This window comes from Sciurus carolinensis, chromosome 1 (genome assembly GCF_902686445.1).
Source record: "Sciurus carolinensis chromosome 1, mSciCar1.2, whole genome shotgun sequence".
NCBI lineage: Eukaryota > Metazoa > Chordata > Mammalia > Rodentia > Sciuridae > Sciurus > Sciurus carolinensis.
The window spans coordinates 35383006-35405630 of record NC_062213.1 but is presented as its reverse complement, the minus strand read 5'-3'; the positions used below and the strand labels follow the sequence as shown (position 1 = coordinate 35405630).

The following is a 22625-nucleotide window of genomic DNA, read 5'->3' as shown; positions in this document are numbered from 1 at the left end:
CTTATTTTTCCAAATGAATTTCATGATTGCTTTTTCTCTTTCTCTTCAAAATGTCATTAGAATTTTAATAAGAATTGCATTAACTCTGTATAGCAATTTTGGTAGTATGGCCATTTTGAGAACTTGATTGGAGGTTCTAGCAGGGGAGCACAACTACTGGTATACTCTTGACCAAAGAACAGTTCTTCTCTATCAGGGAAGGTCATCCTCTTTGAGCAAGTACACAGCTTTGGGAGGGATGCACATGGAGTGGTGAGGGAGGAAGGGGACACCTGCCTAGCCAACCACACCAACCAGATCAGTTGAATTAACCTGATCACCAATCAATGGAGTGACTGATGTTGCAACCAGATCACCCTCACATCTAGTAGTATGGCCATTTCGACAATATTAATTCTTCCTATCCAAGAACAGGAGATCTTTCCATCTTCTAAAGTCTTCTTCAATTTCTTTCTTTCTTTCCTTTTTATAAATCTATAGTTTTATTAAGACAAAAACTGACAGTGTGTATGAAGTTTACATTTAAACAAAAATTTCATAGAAACCTAACACATGCCTAAAAAGATTTTACAATGTAGCTCTAGATGCAGGTCAAGATGATATCAAGAACTTCTGTATTTCATGATTCAATTTTGGGACTGAATCCCAAAATTTTGGATTTTGGGATCTGTTATTTCATAAAACTTTTTTTCTTAAAAACAAAAAATTTTAGTATCTTTAAAATGAACCACTGCTCCAATATGAAAGCTAATCTCCTGAAACCAGGGCTTTTGAAACCACTTGACCTTTGAATTGACTTAGGGAAACTTTTGTGCTGTCAGTGCACACTAATCCTGCCACTAAAGGTTTCAGAGTTCAAAGTTAAAAAAACAGAGATCCCAACAGTTTCCATCTGGAGAGCATGGGCCCTCCTCTTTCCATACTCTTCCATCTCCTATACCCCCTTTGGCCCCTCCCCTAGTACTTCAGCCAGTGGCTTAGCTGGACAAGCTGATTTTATTTATAAATTGGAAAAGAAAGGGTCTTTTTGTCTAATTGCAAGAATTAGCACCACTAAGACAGAATGATCTGCCTGTGTATACTGTTCAATAAAAGACCTTCCTATCTTAGTCAGTGTCTATCTCTAGAATGGCAGCTTTGGTAACTTATGAACTGGCTCAGTCCTTTGTGGGGAACATCAACTCAGGTAGGGAACACCTTGGCTTATAGGTTTCAGGCATTCACAGCTTTTAAACAGTCTCTCACAGTCCTCATTTATGGTGTCAGTGACATTATTTTGAAAAAGGTCAAATATTCTGGACATAGAACCAAATCATTAGTTAATTGTTCTTTTCATTTTTTCACCATTTTCCCCATCAGGCCCCAAATTTTCACGAAAATGATCCTACTCATCTCCCTTCTTCCCCACACTATCCCTCCCACCCCAAGTAATACACCAGTAATAGCCAAAAACCACACACATGCTACGCTGTAAAAATGCAGAATTAACACTATTGGGAAGAAGGTTGTGGATTGTGGACATGCTCTTTGAAGATCAGTATTTTTGGCCTTCCCACACCTGATTCTGCAAATGTTGTCATTCATAGAAGGCTTTTTGTTTTTCTCAATGAAGTGCAGAATGGGTAGCCTTGAAACACTTACCCCTTTCCCCTCCACTGGGATGGGTGTGCAAACTAGACAGTTTGGAATGGCTTTAAAGCACTTGGGCTGCTGCAGGGCACAGAAACTAGACAGGCTCTTCAAAAGACATCTTCTCAAGCCACCTTTATGGTGTCAAGACAAGTAGAACTCCCTCCCCACTTAAACCCACAGTAATAGGTGACAGGAACTGGTACTCAGGAGAGTTAATTCTTGTCATCTTTGTCATCATCCTCTGAGGGGTAGGAATGCCATGTCAGCCTTAGAGAAGGATATGACAACCTGTGAGCACTTGGCATTGGCTTCCTTGGCAGGTACCAGGTCAGCCTCATCAGAGTTTTTCCATTTTATCAGGAACATGAGCTCTCCACTAGACTCTCTAGCTCCAATAATCTGCTCTAGCTCTAAACCCAGGGCGAAGCCTTGTGGCTTTTCAGACTCTTCTTTCTTCTTTGGGTTGCTCTTCTCTCCCTTATCTTCAGAGTCAGAATCAGTTTTACGCTGCCTCCCTCTGATTTATCTGTCTCGTGTTGTTTTCTGCGACCATAGAAACTCAGCAATGAGGTTGGGACAATCCAGGTTGTCCTCTGGTTCCCGTGTGTTGTCCTCATCTGAAAAATCCTTCCACTTTAGGAAGTACTCCACTTTGCCTTTTATAACCCAATGATGGAGAACTTTTTCCAGTACATATTCCTCTTCTTCTTCTAGTACCTCCTCTATTTTCTTCTTGCTTTGTTTTTCCCCATAGTGCCCACCAGCTTTCTGGTGTAAAGGGTAATGCTGCTCACAGCAGCGACCAAGAGGCCAGGAGGAATCAGTGTCGCAGTACTGGTGGGTTGTGTTGGGCCAGCCAGGGGAGTGGTGCCCAGGAAAGCAACAAGTGGGGTGGCCACAGTCGAACCCCTAGTTGAAGTTGGTTACTGCAGGCCCCGGCCATCAGCCCTTCCCTCAGCCGAACCTTCTTCAATTTCTTTCTTTAGTGTTCTGTAGTTTTCATTGTAGAGGTCTTTTACTTCTTTTGTTGATTGCTGCCCAAGTATTTTACTTTTTATTGATACTATTGTGAAAGGGATAGTTTTCCTAATTTCTCTTTCAGGTGATTCATCATTGGTGTATAGGAACACAATTGACTTATGGGTGTTAGTTTTATATCCTCCTATTTACTGAATTTATGAGTTCTAGAAGTTTCCTGATGGAGTTTTTTTTTTTTTTTTTTTTTTTTTTGGTCTTCTAAATATAGTATCATGTCATTGTCAAATGGGGATGGTCTGAGTTCTTCTTTTCCTATTTGTATCCCTTTAATTTCTTTCTACTGCCTAATTGCTCTAGCTAGAGTTTCAAGGGCTAAGTTGAATAGAAGTGGTGAAAGAGGGCATCCCTGACTTGTTCCAGTTTTTGGAGGGAATGCTTTCAGTTTTTCCTTGTTTAGGATGATGTTTGCCTGGAGTTTAATGAATATAAATATCCAGTGGAGAGAGATGTGTGTTAAAGTCACCCAGTATTGTTTTGTTGTGGTCTATTTGACTCTTGAAATTGAGCAGTGTTCATTTGATGCTTGTGGATGCTCCATCATTTGGGGCATATATATTTATGATTGTCATGTCTTGTTGATGTATGATTCCCTGAAGCTGTATGAAATGTCCTTCTTTATCCCTTCTGACTAACTTTGGTTTGAAGTTCAATTTGTCTCATTTGAGGATAGAAACCCCTGCTTGCTGATGTAGTCCATGTGAGTGATGTTTTTTCCCAAGCTTTCACCTTCAGTCTCTGGATGTCTTTTCCTTGGAGGTAAGTCTCTTGAAGACAGCATATTGTTGGGTCTTTTTTTTTTTTCTTCTTAAATCCAATCTGCCAGTCTATGTCTTTTATCTAAGGGTTTAGGCCATTAACATTCAGCATTATTATTGAGATATGATTTGTACTTATGGTCATTTTGATTCTTAACATGACTCAGTTTATCCTTTGATTCACCTTTCCTTTAGGGTAATTCCTCCCTTTGCTGATTTTCATTGTTTTTCTTCATTTCCTCCTCGTGGAATATTTTGCTGAGAATATTCTGTAGTGCAAGCTTTCTAGTTGTGAATTCTTTTAACTTTTTTTTTTTAATAATGGCAGGATTTTATTTCATCTTCAAAGCTCTAGCTTAATTTTACTGGCTATAAAATTCTTGGTTGGCATCCATTTTCTCTTAGAGCTTGATATATATTATTTCAGGACCTCCTAGCATTGAGGGTCTGGGTTGGGAAATCAGCTGAAATTTGAATTGGTTTCCACCTATATGTAATTTGACTGTATTCCTTTGCAGCCTTTAAAATTCTATCCTTGTTCTGTATGTTAGTCATTCTCATTACAGTGTGCCTTGGTGTGGGTCTGCTGTTATTTTGTACATTTGGTAGTCCTATAAGCCTCTTGTAGTTGATTTTCCATTTCATTCTTTAGATTTGGGAAGTTTTCTGATATTGTGTTATTGTAAAGATTGTGCATTCTTTTGGTTTGTATCTCCATGCCTTTTTCTATTCTGATAAATCTTAAATTTGGTCTTTTCATGGTATCCTGTATTTCTTGGAAGTTCTCTTCATGGTTTCTTACCATTTTCTCTGTGTGAATGACTTTATTTTGAAGAGGATATATTTTTTCTTTATGGTCTGATGTTCTCTCTTCCAAGTGGTCTAATCTGTTGGTGATGCTTTCCATTGAATTTTTAATTTGGTTTATTGTTTCCTTCATTTCAAGGATTTCTGCTTCATTTCCTTTTTGTAATCTCTGCCTCTTTATTCAAGTGATCTTTCACTTCCTGTATTTTCTTTCTGATATCATCTTTTATTTCTAGACCAATCTAACTATGTATTTTCTAAACTTCTCTGACATTTCTTCTAGTGTATTGTCTATGGATTCCATTGTTGGAATATCTTGGTTTGTTTGAGGTACTTTGTTCCCTTGTTTTTTCATTTGTTTGTCTGCTCATCTAGTGGTATGAAGCTGAGATGGTACAGATTCTACCCTGTAGTCTTATAGTGTCCCTGAAGGGTTCCAGTACCTTGCCTTTAAGGGGGAGACCAATATTAACAGCACCCAATGCAAACAATATACCACCTTCAACCAAATGGCTCCTATTAAGATGTTTACAGTTTTGTTGCAATAAACAGAAATGTAGTGTTCAATTATTGTCTACAATATAAACAGTAAGTTTGCTAAAAGTGTTTACTGTTTCAAATGATGGACAAAGAGGGAACAGAAGTAGTGTGAGATGTGTTTATGAGGGCAAAGGAGAGAAGATAGAGTTAAAAATTTATAGTATGAGTGAGGGAGGAATTAATAGAGATTGGCTGTTAGTATGAGAGAAGTGGGAAAGACAATCCAGGGAGACTGAGAGGTGAGAGAAAATGTATACAGATTAAAAAGTAAAGTAAAAATATAAGAATATACAACAAAACTGTAATATACTATTCAGACATCCTATTCCTCAATAAATTGATGCATGAAAAATGTTTGGATTCAAAGATGGTGGAAGTGTGAGGGAGAGGGTGAAAAAAGAAAAAAGAAAAGGAGGAAAGTCTCAATGGAAAATTGATTGGTTGCTTCTGTTGGTTTTCAAAAATTTTGTCAGCTTTCCTGCTCCACTGATAGGTGGGATTGTCTGAAGTTTTATATTAGCTGCAGTCCAGTGGGGAACAGACTGGCTGGGTGGATGAGCAGATAACAAGATGCCCTCACACCCTTCTTCCAATCTTCCCATGCATTACAGCTGGTCTCTTCTGTCCCTGACCACTTCGGAACTCACTGAGCTGTAGAGAGAGCAGTTTTTTCCAGTTTATTCAACCTGTGCTCTGCCCCCAGGGAACTGCCCCTAATCGCCAGCTTTCCACAGGCTTGCCAGATCTGGACTGGCCCATGCAAACCCAGCTGCAATCTGAAGGACCTGTGCTTTCCCCAGGATCTGCCTTGCTGCAGTCCCAAGATCTCAATCCCCTTTCAGCTTGCAGAGAGGCCACCAAGGATGCACTCACACAAAGGAGTGACCCTGCAAAGAGACAGCCACTTGGCAGCTACTACTAGAGGTGAAAGACCTCTACAATGAGAACTACAGAACACTAAAGAAAGAAATTCAAGAAAACCTTAGAAGATGGAAAGGTCTCCCATGTTCTTGGATAGGAAGAATTAATATTGTCAAAATGGCCATACTACCAAAAGTGCTATACAGATTCAATACAATTCCAATTAAAATCCCAATGATGTACCTTACAGAAATAGAGCAAGCAATTATGAAATTCATCTGGAAGAATAAAAAACCCAGAATAGCTAAAGCAATCCTTGGCAGAAAGAGTGAAGCAGGGGGTATCGCAATACCAGATCTTCAACTCTACTACAAAGCAATAGTAACAAAAACGGCATGGTATTGGTACCAAAATAGAAAGGTGGATCAATGATACAGAATAGAGGACACGGACACAAACCCAAATAAATACAATTTTCTCATACTAGACAAAGAGGCCAAAAATATGCAATGGAGAAAAGATAGCCTCTTCAACAAATGGTGCTGGGAGAATTGGAAATCCATATGCAACAGAATGAAACTAAACCCATATCTCTCACCATGCACGAAACGAAACTCAAAATGTTAAGGACCTCGGAATCAGACCAGAGACCTTGCATCTTATAGAACAGAAAGTAGGTCCAGAGCTTCAACATGTTGGCTTAGGACCAGAGTTCCTCAACAGGACTCCCATAGCACAAGAAATAAAAGCAAGAATCAATAACTGGGATAGATTCAAACTAAAAAGCTTTCTCTCAGCAAAGGACACTATCAGCAATGCGAAGAAAGAGCCTACAGAGTGGGAGAAAATCTTTGCCAATCATACTTCAGATAGAGCACTAATCTCCAGAATCTATAAAGAACTGAAAAAACTCTACACCAAGAATAAAAATAATCCAATCAACAAATGGGCTAAGGAAATGAATAGACACTTCACAGAAGAAGATCTACAAGCAATCAACAAACATATGGAAAAATGTTCAACATCTCTAGTAATAAGGGAAATGCAAATCAAAACCACCCTAAGATTCCATCTCACCCCAATTAGAATGGCGATTATCAAGAGTACAAGCAACAACAGGTGTTGATGAGGATGTGGGGAGAAAGGTACACTCATACATTGCTAGTGGGGCTGCAAATTAGTGCAGCCACTCTGGAAAGCAGTGTGGAGACTCCTTAGAAAACTTGGAATGGAACCACCATTTGACCCAGCTATCCCACTCCTTGGCCTATACCCAAAGGACTTAAAATCAGCATTTTACAGAGATACAGCCACATCAATGTTCATAGCTGCTCAGTTCACAATAGCTAGATTGTGGAACCAACCTAGATGTCCTTCAAGTGATGAATGGATAAAGAAACTGTGGCATATATATACAATGGAATATTACTTAGCCATAAAGAATGATAAAATTATGGCATTTGCAGGCAATGGATGAAATTGGAGAATATCATGCTAAGTGAGATAAGCCAATCTCAAAAAACCAAAGGATGAATGATATCGCTAATAAGTGGATGATGACACATAATGGGGAGTGGGAGGGGTTAGTGTTAGGGTTAGAGTTAGGGTTAGGGAGTGGGGCAAGAATGGAGGAAGGAAGGACTGTATAGAGGGAAAAGAGGGGTGGTAGGGGTGGGGGGGAAGGGAAAAAATAACAGAATGAATCAAACAACATTACCCTATGTAAATTTATGATTACACAAATGGTATGCCTTTACTCCATGTACAAACAGAGAAACAACATGTATCCCATTTGTTTACAATTAAAAAAAATAAATAAGTAGGAAAAAAAAAAAAAAGACCTCAGGTATAACCAGACCTACAGGTACCCCAGTGTATCTCCAGGTGCTGGCCTGTGTCACCAGACCGAGGTGGCCACACCCCAATGGTGGTTGTGGCGTTGGCAAACCTGCAGGCCCTGGCCAGTGTCCCAAGATAGTGGTGGCTGTGAGTAACCAATCCTCCGGGTACTGCGACTTCCAAGCAACAGTGGTCAGCAGGAGATCCAATCACCGTCTGTAGGTGTTCTGTAGGCTAGTGGTGGACAATTGGTGGGTGGACATCAGGCAGTGGGTGATGGATAGGTGAAAGGTGAATGATGGGCAAACAGGTAATTGGTGGATGATAGGTGGTGGTCAGTGAGCGACTTGCACTCAAAAGGCAGGCAATATGCTGGCAGATGGCAGGTGATTGTTATGGACGAATGGGGGATAAACTGCAGGGGATTGGTGGGCAGCAACGCCTGCCTCAGAGAAACTATCTCCTCTGCTTGAATCTCAAGTCACAGGAGCGACAAGGAATGCAGCTTCCCTCTAGTCTGCCATCTTGAATCTGCCTGTTGTTCTTCAATGTTGTTTATCTTTTTGAAGAACCAATCCTTTGTTTCATTGATACTTTGTATTTAATTTTTTTTCTATTTCATTTAATATGACTGTGATCTGAATTATTTTCTTCCTTTTGATTTTGAAATTTTTTGTTCTGATTTTTTTAAGGTTCTTGAGATATGTCATTAGGTAGTTTATTTGGGATATTCCTGATTTTCTTATGTAGGCACTCATAGCTACAAACTTTCTTCCTCTTCCTCCTCCTCCTCCTCCTCTTTACTACAAATTTTCTTCTTCTCCTTTCTCCTCTTCTTTTTCTTCTTTTTCTCCCCCATCTCCTTTTTTTCCCCTCCCCCCTCCTCCTCCTTTTTTTTGTGAGGTGATGGGGAGTGGATTGAAGCTAGGGATGCTTAACCACTGTGCCATATCCTTTAAAAAAATTTTTTTTTTTAAGTTTGGGGCAGGGTCTCATTAAGTTGCTTAAGTCCTTGCTAAATTGCTGAGACTGGCTTTGACTTTGTGATCCTCCTACTTCAGCCTCCCAAGTCTCTGGGATTATAATATAAACTTTCTTCAAACCACCTTCAAAGTGTCCTAGAGGTTCTGGTGTGTTGTATTGCTATTATCATTTGATTCTAAGAGTTTTTAAAGTTCTTTCCTTATTCTTTTATCACCCATTCATTATTCCAGAGTGTATTGTTTAATCTCTATGTGTTTGTCTGTAGGTTTTTTGGTGTCGATCTCTAATTTCATTCCATTATGATCAAATAAGATTCAAGAAATTGCATCATTTGTGTGTGTGTGTGTGTGTGTGTGTGTGTGTGTGTGTGTGTATTTGCTATAAATTGCTTTGTGGCATAAAATATGGTCTGATTTGGAGAAGGTTCCATGACCAGCTGAAAAGAAAGCGTGTGGCTGTTGTTAGATGAAATATTTTATAGATGTCTATTAAGTCCATTTAATTTATATTTTTTAGGTCCAAAGAGTCTTTACTGAATTTATGCCTGGATGATGTATCTTTTGGTGACAGAGATGTGTTGAAATCACCCAGTAATATTGTTCTAGGGTCTGTCTGACCCTTTAATTCAAATAGTGTCTGTTTTGTGTAATTAGGTGCACCAACATTTAGGGTATAAATATTTACTATTATTATATCTTCTGGTTGGATTGTTTCCTTTATCAGTATGAAGTGACTTTCTTTGTCATTTCTGATTAATTTTGACTTGAATTCTGCTTTGATAGAAGAGTAGCTACTCTTGCTTTTTTTCAGGCTTCATTTCCATGGTATATCAATTTCCATCCTTTTGCTTTCAATCTGTGGCTGTCTTTGTATATAAGGTGAGTCTCTTGCAAACAACATATGATTGGGTCTTGTTTTTTAATTCATTCTTCCAATCTAAATCTTTTGAGATTTGAGACAGTTTACATTCAATGTTATTATAGAGGGATATTTATTAATTTTACATTTGGATTTATTTCTAATGTTTAAATTGATCCTGTTTCTAATTTGCTTAACTACTCTTTAAATGAGATTTGTCTGTTTTTGAGCTCTGGGCAGTGTTTTTGATGTCTTCTTTGTGCAGTATTTCTTTAAATATTTTGTGTTGTGCCAACTTAGTAGTCCTGAATTCTTTTAGTTTCTGCTTATCTTGGAATGTTAGTATTTTTTCTTTGATTTTGAGGGATAGCTTTGCTAGACATAGCAATCTTGGTTGACAGTTATTTTCTTTCAGGACTTGGGACATATCATTTCAAGCCTTGCTGGCTTTTAGAATTGTGATGAGAAATTAGAAGTAATGCTGATTGGCTTTCTTTAACCTTTCTTTTGAGGGTTTTAAAGTTCTGCCTTTGTTTTCTGTATTAGGCATTTTAATTATATCATTTAGGGAGTGGTTCTTTTTTGATCATGTCTATTTAGGGTTCTGAATATGTCCTGTATCTGGATATGTCTACCTTTATTCTCAAGGTTTGGAAATTTTTCTGTTATAATTTCCCAGAAGTGGTTTTCTGTGTCAGTAGCCTGCATTTCACAACCCTATTTGATTCCAATGTTTTTAAATTTTGGTGTCTTAATGTTGTCACCAGTACTTTTTATTTTTTAATTAATTAATTTTTTGGTATCAAGGATTGAACCCAGGGGTGCCTAATGTTAACTCTGAGCCACATCCCAAGACCTTTTTTATATTTAATTGGAGACAGGTTCTCACTGAGTTGCTTAGGGCCTCGCTAAGTTGCTGAGGTTGGGTTTGAACTCATGATCCTCTTGCCTCAGCCTCCTGAGTGACTGGGATTGCAGGTGTGTGCCACTACACTTGGCTTATTTTTTATTTTGAGGTAGGGTATCACTAAGTTGCTGAGCATCTCACTAAATGTCCTTAAACTTGTAGTCCTCCTGTCTCAGCCTCCTGAGTCACTGGGATTACAGGTGTGTGCCCTATGCCCAGATCTTTAATACTGTCTGTATGGTCAAGGGCAGCCACTTTTTCTTCCAGTTCTGAGATTCTGACTTAAGCATGGTCTACTCTATTTGAGAGACTTTCAACAGAATATATTACTTGATTTATTTTATCTTTCATTCATTGATAATTTTTATAATTATTCTCTAGGATTCTTCATCTGATGTTTCCTTCATTTCAGTATCTTTGGAGTCATTTGCTGGTGAATTGTGAACTTTAGAAGACATCGTGGTATCTTGTTTTTCCATATTTCTTGTATTCCTGTGTTGTGCTTTATACACCTGTTGGCATGATTTCTCTTACTCTTATGTATGGGTCTTTTTAAGGCACAGACTTCTCTTGTAAAAGTGTTCTAGAGTGATCTATATGAATACCCTTTATTATTGTGGTGTCCACAGCCTTTTTATTAATTTGTTTTTGTTGGAGTGAATGTTTATTAATGGGACTTTAAGCCCCCTACTCCTCAACTATTTCTACTTGGTACCTGATTGTTAGTTTGGGATTTTTGTTTTTTCTGTTTTTTTTTTTTTTTTTCTTAAATTAAAGTTTCATTGAAATTTGAGTTTGTTTAATTGGTGTGGAGCAAGGTGTGCTATCTCTTGGCTGAGTTTAGCTCAGTAGCAAAATCTCTACCCTATGAACTTGTAGTGTCCTAGTATGTTCCCAGCAGTTCACCTGTTCAATTTCTTCAACTGGTCACATGGGCTGCTAGACTGAATGGGAGATCAAGCAGCAGTTCCCTCTGTATCTCTGACTTGAATCCCCCTAGGTACAATATTCTCTTTCTGTATTTTTTAAAAACATTAGTCTTTTTGTTAAATTTCTTATTTTGATTATTACTTGTTTTCTTGATTTAGTATCATTGATTCTCTGTATTTTCTTAAAGTTCCTTGAGCTTCTCCAAAACTAAAACAATTCTTTTTGTCAGATAGTTCATATAATTCCATTTTTTTGGGTGTTAGTGCCTGAGAACTTATTGTGTATTCCTGGGTGATTTTATATTTCTTTGCTTTTCCATGATCTAGTTATCTTTTTTTGATATCTGCACATTTGAAGAAGGACTTCAAATGTCCTAGTCTTAGCAGACTGTCTCTATTTGGAAAACTTAAATCAGTTCATCTAGAGATGAAGCTTTTTGACATGGTCCATAGGTGAGTTTGCTATTGGAATCCTCAGGCATGTTGGCCAGTTGTTTATGTAAGCAGGCATGACCCTAGCCCCTGGGTCTGTTGTGCTGGGCCCTGAGCCTGAATTCATTGTGGTCAACTTGATGATTGGGTCCACAGGATTGGTCCTAGACCATGTATCTGCGGAACTGGTCTGAAGCCTGTGTTTACATAGCTAACCTAGGATTGGGATGGTCCTTGAGTCTTATAGGGGCCAACCAGGTGCTAGGATGGGTCAGGTGCTATGTACACTGGGATGGGACTGGAGCTGAGTTCATGGGGGACTGACGTGGCACTGGGGTGGACCTGGGATCAGAGTCTCCCAGAAGAGAGATGGAACCTTTGTTCATGTTGGTCAGCCTGGCACTGGAATCTAATGTGATTGGCCTGGAGCCTAGGTCTTCTAGAACATGGCCTTACAAGGCCTGTCCTGGAGAATAGGGTCTCAGGTATGGGCATAATACTAGGCAGGCTTGAAATCTGTGTCTGCATGTGTTGGTTTAGTGCCTGGGCCCAAGGTGGCTGATCAGGCACTGTGTTGGACTGGAGCCTTGGAATGTGTGAATCTACTTGGCTCCAGATTGCTCAAAACCTAGGGTAGAACTGCCACCTGGGGCTGCAGGGCTGTTCTGGTGCTGGCTGGGTCTGAATTCTATATAGAGACCTTCCCATAGTCTCCACCTTTGTGGACCTACTGTTGGCACTGGTCTGGTACCTGGGACTGCAGATCCTGTCCTGGTCCAGGTTGGAGAAGACCTTGGGCCTAAGTCTGGCAGGGCTGGTCTTATGCTTGGGTAAACCCAAAGGTATGGGTCACTATGGCCAATTCAGAGATTGAAGCTGCTTGAGTTGGCCTGATGCTTGAGGGACTTGGAGACCTAGTGTGCCTGGCAGGCCTAGACCCTGGGACTACCAGAGTCTTACTGGTGCCAGAGTGGGATTGATCTGCAAATGCTAGTCTGGAGCCTAAGATGGCTAATCTGGTCCTGGGCAAATCTACATTCATAGGGGCTGGTCTGGAGGCTGGATTAAAGAATTACCAAACTGATGATTTGGGCTCATGGGCTGGCCTGGTGCTAGGGCTGTCCTGAAGCCTGGGGTATTAGAGGCCGCCCTTGTGTTTGGGCTCTCTGAAGCCTGCAGCAGCTGGTGTCTGTCTGGCAGTAAGTAAAATTTAGAGACCAAGTCTCTTGGGTTAGTTAAGTCTAAAACTGTAGCATCTGTTCTGGCACTGAGGTGGGCTTGGAGGCTTAGTCTGTGGGTACTACCACAGAGTCTTGGACTTTGGGGGCCAACCTTGATCCTCGGGTATGGGAACTGGCCTACACCTTTGGTCTTTGGAGCTGACCTGGGACTGGGGCAAATCAGAAGCTTGGGGCTTCTTGGGTCAGATTGACTGTCAGGTAGGTTCAGAGACTAAGTCTGCTGCCTGGTTCTGTTGGATCCTGCCTGGTGCTTGCACAGCCCTATTGGCTCCATCTGTGGGTACTGGCTTAGAGTCTGGGACCACAGAGCCCTATCTGGCACTGTGTTTTGTTGGGTGGGCCTAGTCTTGGAGTTTGACGCAAAGTCTGGTGCTCATTATCCCTTCCTTTCCCTGAGTAGAGGGGAATCTCTTTTGCTGCTGTGCTCCCTGGGCTTGGTGGAAGGGTGACACAACCAATGTAAAACTATCCTACTTACTGTTTTATTTTTAATATAAGCATTTATTTCTGTCTATGTCCAGTTTTACATATACATAAGAATTTAAGTTCTTAGCAGTGAAGGAAATACCAGCGAATTCTTTCAGTCCTTGTTTTCCTGAAAAGTTCTTATTTTGTCTTCATTTTTGAAGTATAATTTTAATGTGTGTAGGATCCTGAGTTAACCATTGTTTTTACCCCTCATGTCAATGCTTTAGGACATCACTTTGAAATCTTACAATTTGCATGATTTCTAAAGAGTAATCTATAATTCTTACCATTGGTTTTCTGTACATGATATATATTTTCTCTAGTTGCTTTCAACATTTTCTCTTTGTTTTTTTAGCCGTTTGACTATGGAGTGTCATGGGGTGTGTGTGTCTACTTATTATTTGTTTTCTAGGGGATTCTCTGAGGTCTTCTATCTAATTTGTTGTTTTTCATTAGTTTTGGAAAATCCTTGGCCATTATCCCTCCAAATATTTCTTCTATTATTTTCTCTTTTCTTCTGGGACTCCAATTTCATATATCAGGTTAACTCTTGGATCTTCTGTTCTTATTGTTTACTAACCCTTTCTCATTCCTCTTATTTCTGTTTAATTTTGCACAGTTTTTATTAAGTAATTTTGAAATTTATTGATTCTTTGGCTCTTTGGAATCTACTCATGAGGCTATCAAAGGGATTCTTTATCTTTGATAGCATGTTTTTTATTCAAGAACTTCTCTTGAATTTATTCATGTATGGTTTTTTCTATATATCATTTATCTTAGTATTTTTAATAATTTCAAATTCTTTGTGTGATAATCCCAACATCTATGCCATCCCTGAATCTAATCATATTGATTATTCTTTTCACAATGCATTGTTTATTCCTCGTTTTTTTTTTTTTTTTCCCCTAGTGATATACAGCTTTGAACAGTGAAGGCCATAAATATAATTTATGCCATTAGGCTGTTGGTATTTAGGATTGAATTCCCAATATAGTCACAAATTCAGACAGGCTTATTTTTTGTTGTTGCTGTCATTATCTTAAAGCCATAAAGTTTTTTTTTTTTTTTTCCTATTTGCTTTTTTTTTTTTTTTTTTTTTTTATAAAATTGTAAACAAATGGGATACATGTTGTTTCTCTGTCTGTACATGGCGTAAAGGCATACCATTTGTGCAACCATAAATCTACATAGAGTAATGTTGTTTGATTCATTCTGCCATTTTTTCCCTCCCCCCCCTTCCCCTCCATCTATACAGTCCTTCCTTCCTCCATTCCTGCCCCCCTCCCTAAACCCAACTCCAACCCCAACACTAACCCTTCCCACCCCCCATTATGTGTCATCATCCACTTATTAGCGATATCATTCTTCCTTTGGTTTTTTGAGATTGGCTTATCTCACTTAGCATGATATTCTCCAGTTTCATCCATTTGCCTGCAAATGCCATAATTTTATCGTTCTTTATGGCTGAGTAATATTCCATTGTATATATATATACCACATTTTCTTTATCCATTCATCAATTGAAGGACATCTAGGTTGGTTCCACAATCTGGCTATTGTGAACTGAGCAGCTATGAACATTGATGTGGCTGTATCTCTGTAATATGCTGATTTTAAGTCCTTTGGGTATAGGCCAAGGAGTGGGATAGCTGGGTCAAATGGTGTTTCCATTCCAAGTTTTCTAAGGAATCTCCACACTGCTTTCCAGAGTGGCTGCACTAATTTGCAGCCCCACCAGCAATGTAAGAGTGTACCTTTCTCCCCACATCCTCGCCAACACCTGTTGTTGGTTGTATTCTTGATAATTGCCATTCTGATTGGGGTGAGATGGAATCTTAGGGTGGTTTTGATTTGCATTTCTCTTATTACTAGAGATGTTGAACATTTTTCCATATGTTTGTTGATTGCTTGTATATCTTCTTCTGTGAAGTGTCTCTTCATTTCCTTAGCCCATTTGTCGATTGGATTATTTACATTCTTGGTGTAGAGTTTTTTGAGTTCTTTATAGATTCTGGAGATTAGCGCTCTATCTGAAGTATGATTGGCAAAGATTTTCTCCCACTCTGTAGGCTCTTTCTTTGCATTGCTGATAGTTTCCTTTGCTGAGAGAAAGCTTTTTAGTTTGAATCTATCCCAGTTATTAATTCTTGCTTTTATTTCTTGTGCTATGGGAGTCCTGTTGAGGAAGTCTGGTCCTAAGCCGACATGTTGAAGCTCTGGACCTACTTTTTCTTCTATAAGATGCAAGGTCTCTGGTCTGATTCCGAGATCCTTAATCCATTTTGAGTTTAGTTTCGTGCATGGTGAGAGATATGGTTTAGTTTCATTCTGTTGCATATGGATTTCCAATTCTCCCAGCACCATTTGTTGAAGAGGCTATCTTTTCTCCATTGCATATTGTTGGAACCTTTGTCTAGTATGAGAAAATTGTATTTATTTGGGTTTGTGTCCGTGTCCTCTATTCTGTACCATTGATCCACCTTTCTATTTTGGTACCAATACCATGCCGTTTTTGTTACTATTGCTTTGTAGTAGAGTTGAAGATCTGGTATTGCGATACCCCCTGCTTCACTCTTTCTGCCAAGGATTGCTTTAGCTATTCTGGGTTTTTTATTCTTCCAGATGAATTTCATAATTGCTTGCTCTATTTCTGTAAGGTACATCATTGGGATTTTAATTGGAATTGTATTGAATCTGTATAGCACTTTTGGTAGTATGGCCATTTTGACAATATTAATTCTTCCTATCCAAGAACATGGGAGATCTTTCCATCTTCTAAGGTTTTCTTGAATTTCTTTCTTTAGTGTTCTGTAGTTCTCATTGTAGAGGTCTTTCACCTCTTTTGTGAGATTGATTCCCAAATACTTTATTTTTTTCGAAGCTATTGTGAATGGGGTAGTTTTCCTAATTTCTCTTTCTGAAGATTCATCGCTTATATATAAAAATGCCTTCGATTTATGTGCATTGATCTTATATCCCGCTACTTTACTGAATTCACTTATGAGATCTAAAAGTTTTCTGGTGGAATTTCCTGGTTCCTCTAAGTATACCATCATATCATCAGCAAATAGGGATAGTTTGAGTTCTTCTTTTCCTATTCGTATCCCTTTAATTTCTTTGGTCTGTCTAATTGCTCTGGCTAGAGTTTCAAGGACGATATTGAATAGAAGTGGTGAAAGAGGGCATCCCTGCCTTGTTCCAGTTTTTAGAGGGAATGCTTTCAGTTTTTCACCATTTAGAATGATATTAGCAATGGGTTTAGCGTAGATGGCCTTTACAATGTTAAGGAATGTTCCCACTATCCCTATTTTTTCTAGTGTTTTGAGCATGAAGGGGTGCTGTATTTTATCAAATGCTTTTTCTGCATCTATCGAAATAATCATGTGATTCTTGACTTTAAGTCTATTGATATGGTGCATGACATTTATTGATTTTCTGATGTTGAACCAACCTTGCATCCCTGGGATGAAACCCACTTGATCATGGTGCACTATCTTTTTAATATGTTTTTGTATGCGATTTGCTAAAATTTTGTTTAGAATTTTTGCGTCGATGTTCATTAAGGATATTGGTCTGAAATTTTCTTTCCTCGATGTGTCTCTGTCTGGTTTAGGAATCAGGGTAATATTGGCTTCATAGAATGAGTTTGGGAGAGTTCCCTCCTCTTCTATTTTCTGGAATACTTTGAGAAGTATTGGAATGAGTTCTTCTTTAAAAGTTTTGTAGAACTCGGCTGAGAACCCATCTGGTCCTGGACTTTTCTTGGTAGGCTTTTGATGACTTCTTCTATTTCATTACTTGAAATTGGTCTATTTAAATTGTGTATGTCCTCCTCGTTCAGTTTAGGCAATTCATATATCTCTAGAAACCTGTTGATGTCTTCGAAATTTTCTATTTTGTTGGAGTATAGATTTTCAAAATAGCTTCTAATTATGTTTTGTATTTCGGTCGTGTCTGTTGTGATATTTCCTTGTTCATTCCGAATTTTAGTGATTTGGGTTTTCTCTCGTCTTCTCTTTGTTAGTGTGGCTAAAGGTTTATCAATTTTGTTTATTTTTTCGAAGAACCAACTATTTATTTTGTCAATTTTTTGTATTGTTTCTTTCGTTTCAATTTCGTTGATTTCAGCTCTGAGTTTAACTATTTCCTGTCTTCTACTACTTTTGGTGTTGGTCTGTTCTTCTTTTTCTAGGGCTTTGAGTTGTAGTGTTAGGTCATTTATTTTTTGAGTTTTACTTCTTTTATTAAATGCGCTCCATGAAATAAATCTTCCTCTAAGTACCGCTTTCATAGTGTCCCAGAGATTTTGATATGTTGTTTCTTTGTTCTCGTTTACCTCTAAGAATTTTTTAATTTCCTTCCTAATATCTTCTGTTATCCATTCATCATATAGTAGCATATTGTTTAATCTCCAGGTGTTGGAGTAGTTTCTGTTTTTTACTCTTTCATTTATTTCTAACTTGAATCCATTATGATCTGATAGAATACAAGGTAGTGTCTCTATCTTCTTGTATTTGCTGACATTAGCTTTGTGGCATAATATATGGTCTATTTTGGAGAAGGATCCATGTGCTGCTGAGAAGAAAGTGTATTCGCTCTTGGTTGGATGGTATATTCTATAAATGTCTGTTAAGTCTAAATTATTGATTGCGTTATTGAGATCTATGGTTTCTTTGTTCAGTTTTTGTTTGGAAGATCTGTCCAGTGGTGAAAGAGGCGTGTTAAAATCACCTAGTATTATTGTGTTACGGTCTATTTGGTTTCTGAAATTGAGAAGGATTTGTTTAACATACATGGATGAGCCATTGTTTGGGGCATAGATGTTTATGATTGTTATATCTTGCTGATTTATGCTTCCCTGAAGCAGTATGAAATGTCCTTCTTTATCCCTTCTAACTAACATTGGCTTGAAGTCCACATTATCTGAAATGAGGATGGATACTCCAGCTTTTTTGCTGAGCCCATGTGCATGGTATGTTTTTTCCCATCCTTTCACCTTTAGTCTATGGGTATCTCTTTCTATGAGGTGAGTCTCTTGCAGGCAACATATTGTTGGATCTTTCTTTTTAATCCAATCTGCCAATCTATGTCTTTTGATTGATGAATTCAGGCCATTAACATTCAGGGTTATTATTGAGATATGATTTGTATTCCCAGTCATTTGGTTCATATTTAAAATTTTTGACACATCTTGGTTCCTCCTTTATTTGACAGTTCCTTTAGGATAATTCCTCCCTTTGCTGATTTGCTTCTTTGTTTTTTATCTCTTCCTCATGAAATATTTTGCTGAGAATGTTCTGTAATGCTGGCTTTCTTTTTGTAAATTCTTTTAGCTTTTGTTTATCGTGGAATGATCTTATTTCATCGTCAAATTTGAAGGTAAGTTTTGCTGGGTATAAGATTCTTGGTTGGCATCCATTTTCTTTCAGAGCTTGAAAAATGTTGTTCCAGGCCCTTCTAGCTTTTAGGGTCTGGATTGAAAAATCTGCTGATATCCATATTGGTTTCCCCCTGAATGTAATTTGGTTCTTTCTCTCACAGCCTTTAAAATTCTGTCTTTATTTTGTATGTTAGGTATTTTCATTATAATGTGCCTTGGTGTGGGTCTGTTGTAATTTTGTGTATTTGGAGTCCTATAAGCCTCTTGGACTTGATTTTCCATTTCATTCTTCAGATTTGGGAAATTTTCTGATATTATTTCTTCAAATAAATTGTTCATTCCTTTGGTTTGTTTCTTTAAGCCTTCCTCAATCCCAATAATTCTCAAATTTGGCCTTTTCATGATATCCCATAGTTCTTGGAGATTCTGTTCATGATTTCTTACCATCTTCTCTGTTTGTTCAACTTTGTTTTCGAGGTTAAATATTTTGTCTTCAATATCTGAAGTTCTGTCTTCCAGCTGTTCTATCCTATTGGTTATGCTTTCTATGGAGTTCTTAATTTGGTTTATTGTTTCCTTCATTTCAAGGATTTCTGTTTGGTTTTTTTTCAATATCTCTAACTCTTTATTGAAATGATCTTTTGCTTCCTGAATTTGCTCTGTTAAGTGTCGATTGGTGCGATCGTTCAATGCCTGCATTTGCTCTTTCATCTCCTCGTTTGCTTCCCTAATCATTTTAATTATGTACATTCTGAACTCCCTTTCTGTCATTTCTTCTGCCATGCTGTCGTTGGATTTTATTGATGTAACATCTAGATTTGTTTGGGGCATTTTCTTCCCTTGTTTTCTCATATTGTTCAGGGATCAGTGGGTCATTAAGATATTGCAGATTTCCTCTATTGACTTATAATGTCCCTGAAGATTGCTAGTATATCCCCTCTTATCCTTCAGTAGCCTGAAGTCTTGGAGGAGGTTGATAATGCAGAGCTCCACGAAGAAGCTGCCTCTCTAGGTGTGGTAACCCTCAGGTGGCGTATATTCCCTGCTAGTGGGCGGAGGTGCCTCCACTTGTTGACCAATGGTCATCCAATGGGGAAGTAGACTGTGGGCTGAGGCAAGGCCTGTTTGTGCCTATGTCTCTGGCTTTACCGTCCCTGTGGGAAAACCTCCCCCGGCCGGGAAGAGTCACTCGGTGGGGACGTCTCGCTAGTCAGTTGCCCTCGTAGAGGTTCCCCTCAATCTACAACTACCACCTGGGCTGGGCTGTCTTCTTCTGCAACGATCCCAGGGGCCCGGACCTACGTCCTGGGCCTGGGAGCCTCACCCTTCGCAGGCGAGTCTCCTTAGGCTGCCTCTCCCAGAGAATCTGCCCGCCGCCCTGGAATCTTCGCTCCGCCCCTAGGCGTGTCTCTGTGCGGCTCTTCCAGCAAGAAGCCACCTAGCTCCTGGGACCCTGCTCTGCACCAATCGCCTGGCTATGCAGCCCCTCCCCTGAGCCACCACCTGGAGCCCCGTACAATAGCTCCGAGACACAGAGACCCGCCACACACCTCCTCCTCCGGACAGCCGCCCGGTTTCGGACGCAGTCACTAGGAATCCAAACAACTCACTTCGGGTCTCCTCCTCCCGCCAACCACCCGTAGCCCTAGGCAGTCACTCCAAGTCCAAGTGACCCGCCCTGTTCCTCCTCCTCCTCCTTGGGGTAGCCCCCCAGGTGTTCAGGAACGGTGGCTCCGAGACCAGGTGACTCACCACGCTCCTCCTCCAGGCAGGCCACCGGTGTTCAGGAGCGGTTGCTTTTAGTTCAATCAGCTCACCACTCTCCTCCTCCTCTGGCAACCGCCTGTGGTTCTGATGCAGTCACTCCCAGGCTAAGCGTCCCACCGCTCTCCTCCTCCAGGCAGGCCACCAGTGTTCTGGAGCAGCTACTCCGAGTTCTAACAGCTCGTCACGCAGCTCCTCCTTTGGCAACCGCCCGCAGCTCTGATGCAGCCACTCCCAGGTCAAGCAACACGCCGTGCTCCTCCTCCTCCTCCGGGCAACCTCCCGGCACTCAGGAGCGCTCGCTCTGGGTTCAAACAGTTTACCACGCAGCTCCTCTTCTGGCAGCCGCCTGTGGTTCTGATGCAGTCACTCCCAGACCAAGCGTCCCGCCGCGCTCCTCCTCTTCCTCCGGGCAGTCCCCCGGCGCTCAGGAGCGCCCACTCTGAGTTCAAACAACTCACCACGCAGCTCCTCCTCTGACAACCGCCCGTGGCTCTGATGCAGTCACTCCTAGACCCAAGCGACCCGCCGGGCCTCTCCTCCTCCTCCGGGCAACCCCCCGGTCGGAAGCGGTCACTCTGGGTCCAAACAGCTCGCCACGCAGCTCCTCCCCAGGCGGCCACCCGGAGCCCCAGCGGCTGCTCGAGTCCAAGCGCTATGCTGAGCCGCCTCCTCTACGATGATCCCAGTTGTCCGTGTTTACCGCTCCAGTGGAGGGAGGGGCGTTTCGCCGAGCAACTCCACTTCACAAATTCCCTGCGTTCCGGGGCTACCGCCCCATCCGGGACGCCTCCCCAACAGGAGAGACTCACCCGGCAGCTTTGAGTTGGTCCCAAGTCTCTCACTATCTCCTCTTTTCAGTCATAAAGTTTTTAAAAAGCAGTGGGCTGCTTTCACCTTGTGCTTAGGATAGATGCAGAAGTACTAGAAGTTGTTTCAGTGCTTTTGCTCCCCTCTCAGCCATTTCCACACAATCTGTACCACAAAGGAGAGGGTATTTCTCCTCATGCTCTCAAACTTTCCTCAGCAGTAGGCTACTGGAGTGTGTTATCTGATGCTTGTCTTGTGGTAGGGGAAAGGGTGTTTTCTTGCAGGTTTTTCCACCTTCCATTTTTGATAGACCCTGGCCTCTTAGGCCTTGGGAATGAGGCTTCTTATTGTTCACATCCTCCTTGGTGGGGAAGCAAATATGTCTTATATCTTTAGTTGCTTTGTGGCTGGAGCTTCCTCTCATCTCCTAGTGATACAGTCTTCTGATTGTATTTGGGTAGGATTCTGGACTCAAATTGGCTTCCTATATCTCTTTGGAGATTAGAGAGGATTTTCTTTTTGCATCTTTTCCCTACCTGCAGTGACTCTTTGCCTCTGCCCTAGGGATGAAGAGTTTACTTTCTCTCCTTGTGAGTTAAAGGTTTTGCTTTTTTAAGAGAGAAAGTCTGGGGAATTATGTTTGTACTTTAGCAGCCATAGCCACGTGTGCATTCTCATAAAGTTGTGGCTTGTGAACTTCCTCTGAGTCTGGGCCCCTAGCTATTTCATATTGTCATGCTAATCCATTATTAGCATTTAACAGTTTGTTAAAATTTTAATTGATTTCCTTTTACCTGTCGGTGCATGGCCACCTCCTTCACCTTTGTTCTTGCCAAAGATAAAGCAGGCAGTGTGTCTCATTTCTCCTTGGATAGACTTGTTGCTCTTTGGAATTCAGAATGTTTTCCTTATAATCTCACCTCTCAGATGAACTCAAGAAAAGTTATTATTTTATAGATTATTCATCCTTTAGTCATTGTTAGGATGATTATTTGCAGTTTTCTAAATCTTAAACCGAACTAATTACAGTTTTTAAACATTTAAAAAATTTTCGTGGGCTGGAGTTGTGGCTCAGTGGTAGAATGCTTGCCTAGCTTGCATGAGGCACTGAATTCTATTCTCAGTACTGCATTTAAATTAATAAAATAAAGGTCCATTGACAACTACAAAAATATTTTTAAAAATTTTTGTTAAGAGACAATGGAAATGAAAAGTTTTTATCACTATTTCTAATTAGAGTAAATAATATGCTTTTTAGACATCTTTGTGATCCTTTATTTTTAAAGTGAAACTTAACTTTTATTTGCACAACCCTCGTTTGTTAGCCTATTAAGATTTTACTTTTTTTTTTAACAGCTAGGTTATGTTCAGACTGTTGTA

General features: G+C 40.0%; 1 protein-coding gene and 1 pseudogene across 37 annotated transcripts in view; one reads left to right on the top strand and one right to left on the bottom strand.

Annotated features, from left to right (window-relative positions):
* Positions 1-22625, top strand: part of Rims2 (regulating synaptic membrane exocytosis 2) — a 601671-nt gene that overhangs the window by 139205 nt on the left and 439841 nt on the right. The window lies entirely within an intron of this gene.
* LOC124987642 (chromobox protein homolog 1-like) lies at positions 1845-22051 on the bottom strand (annotated as a pseudogene).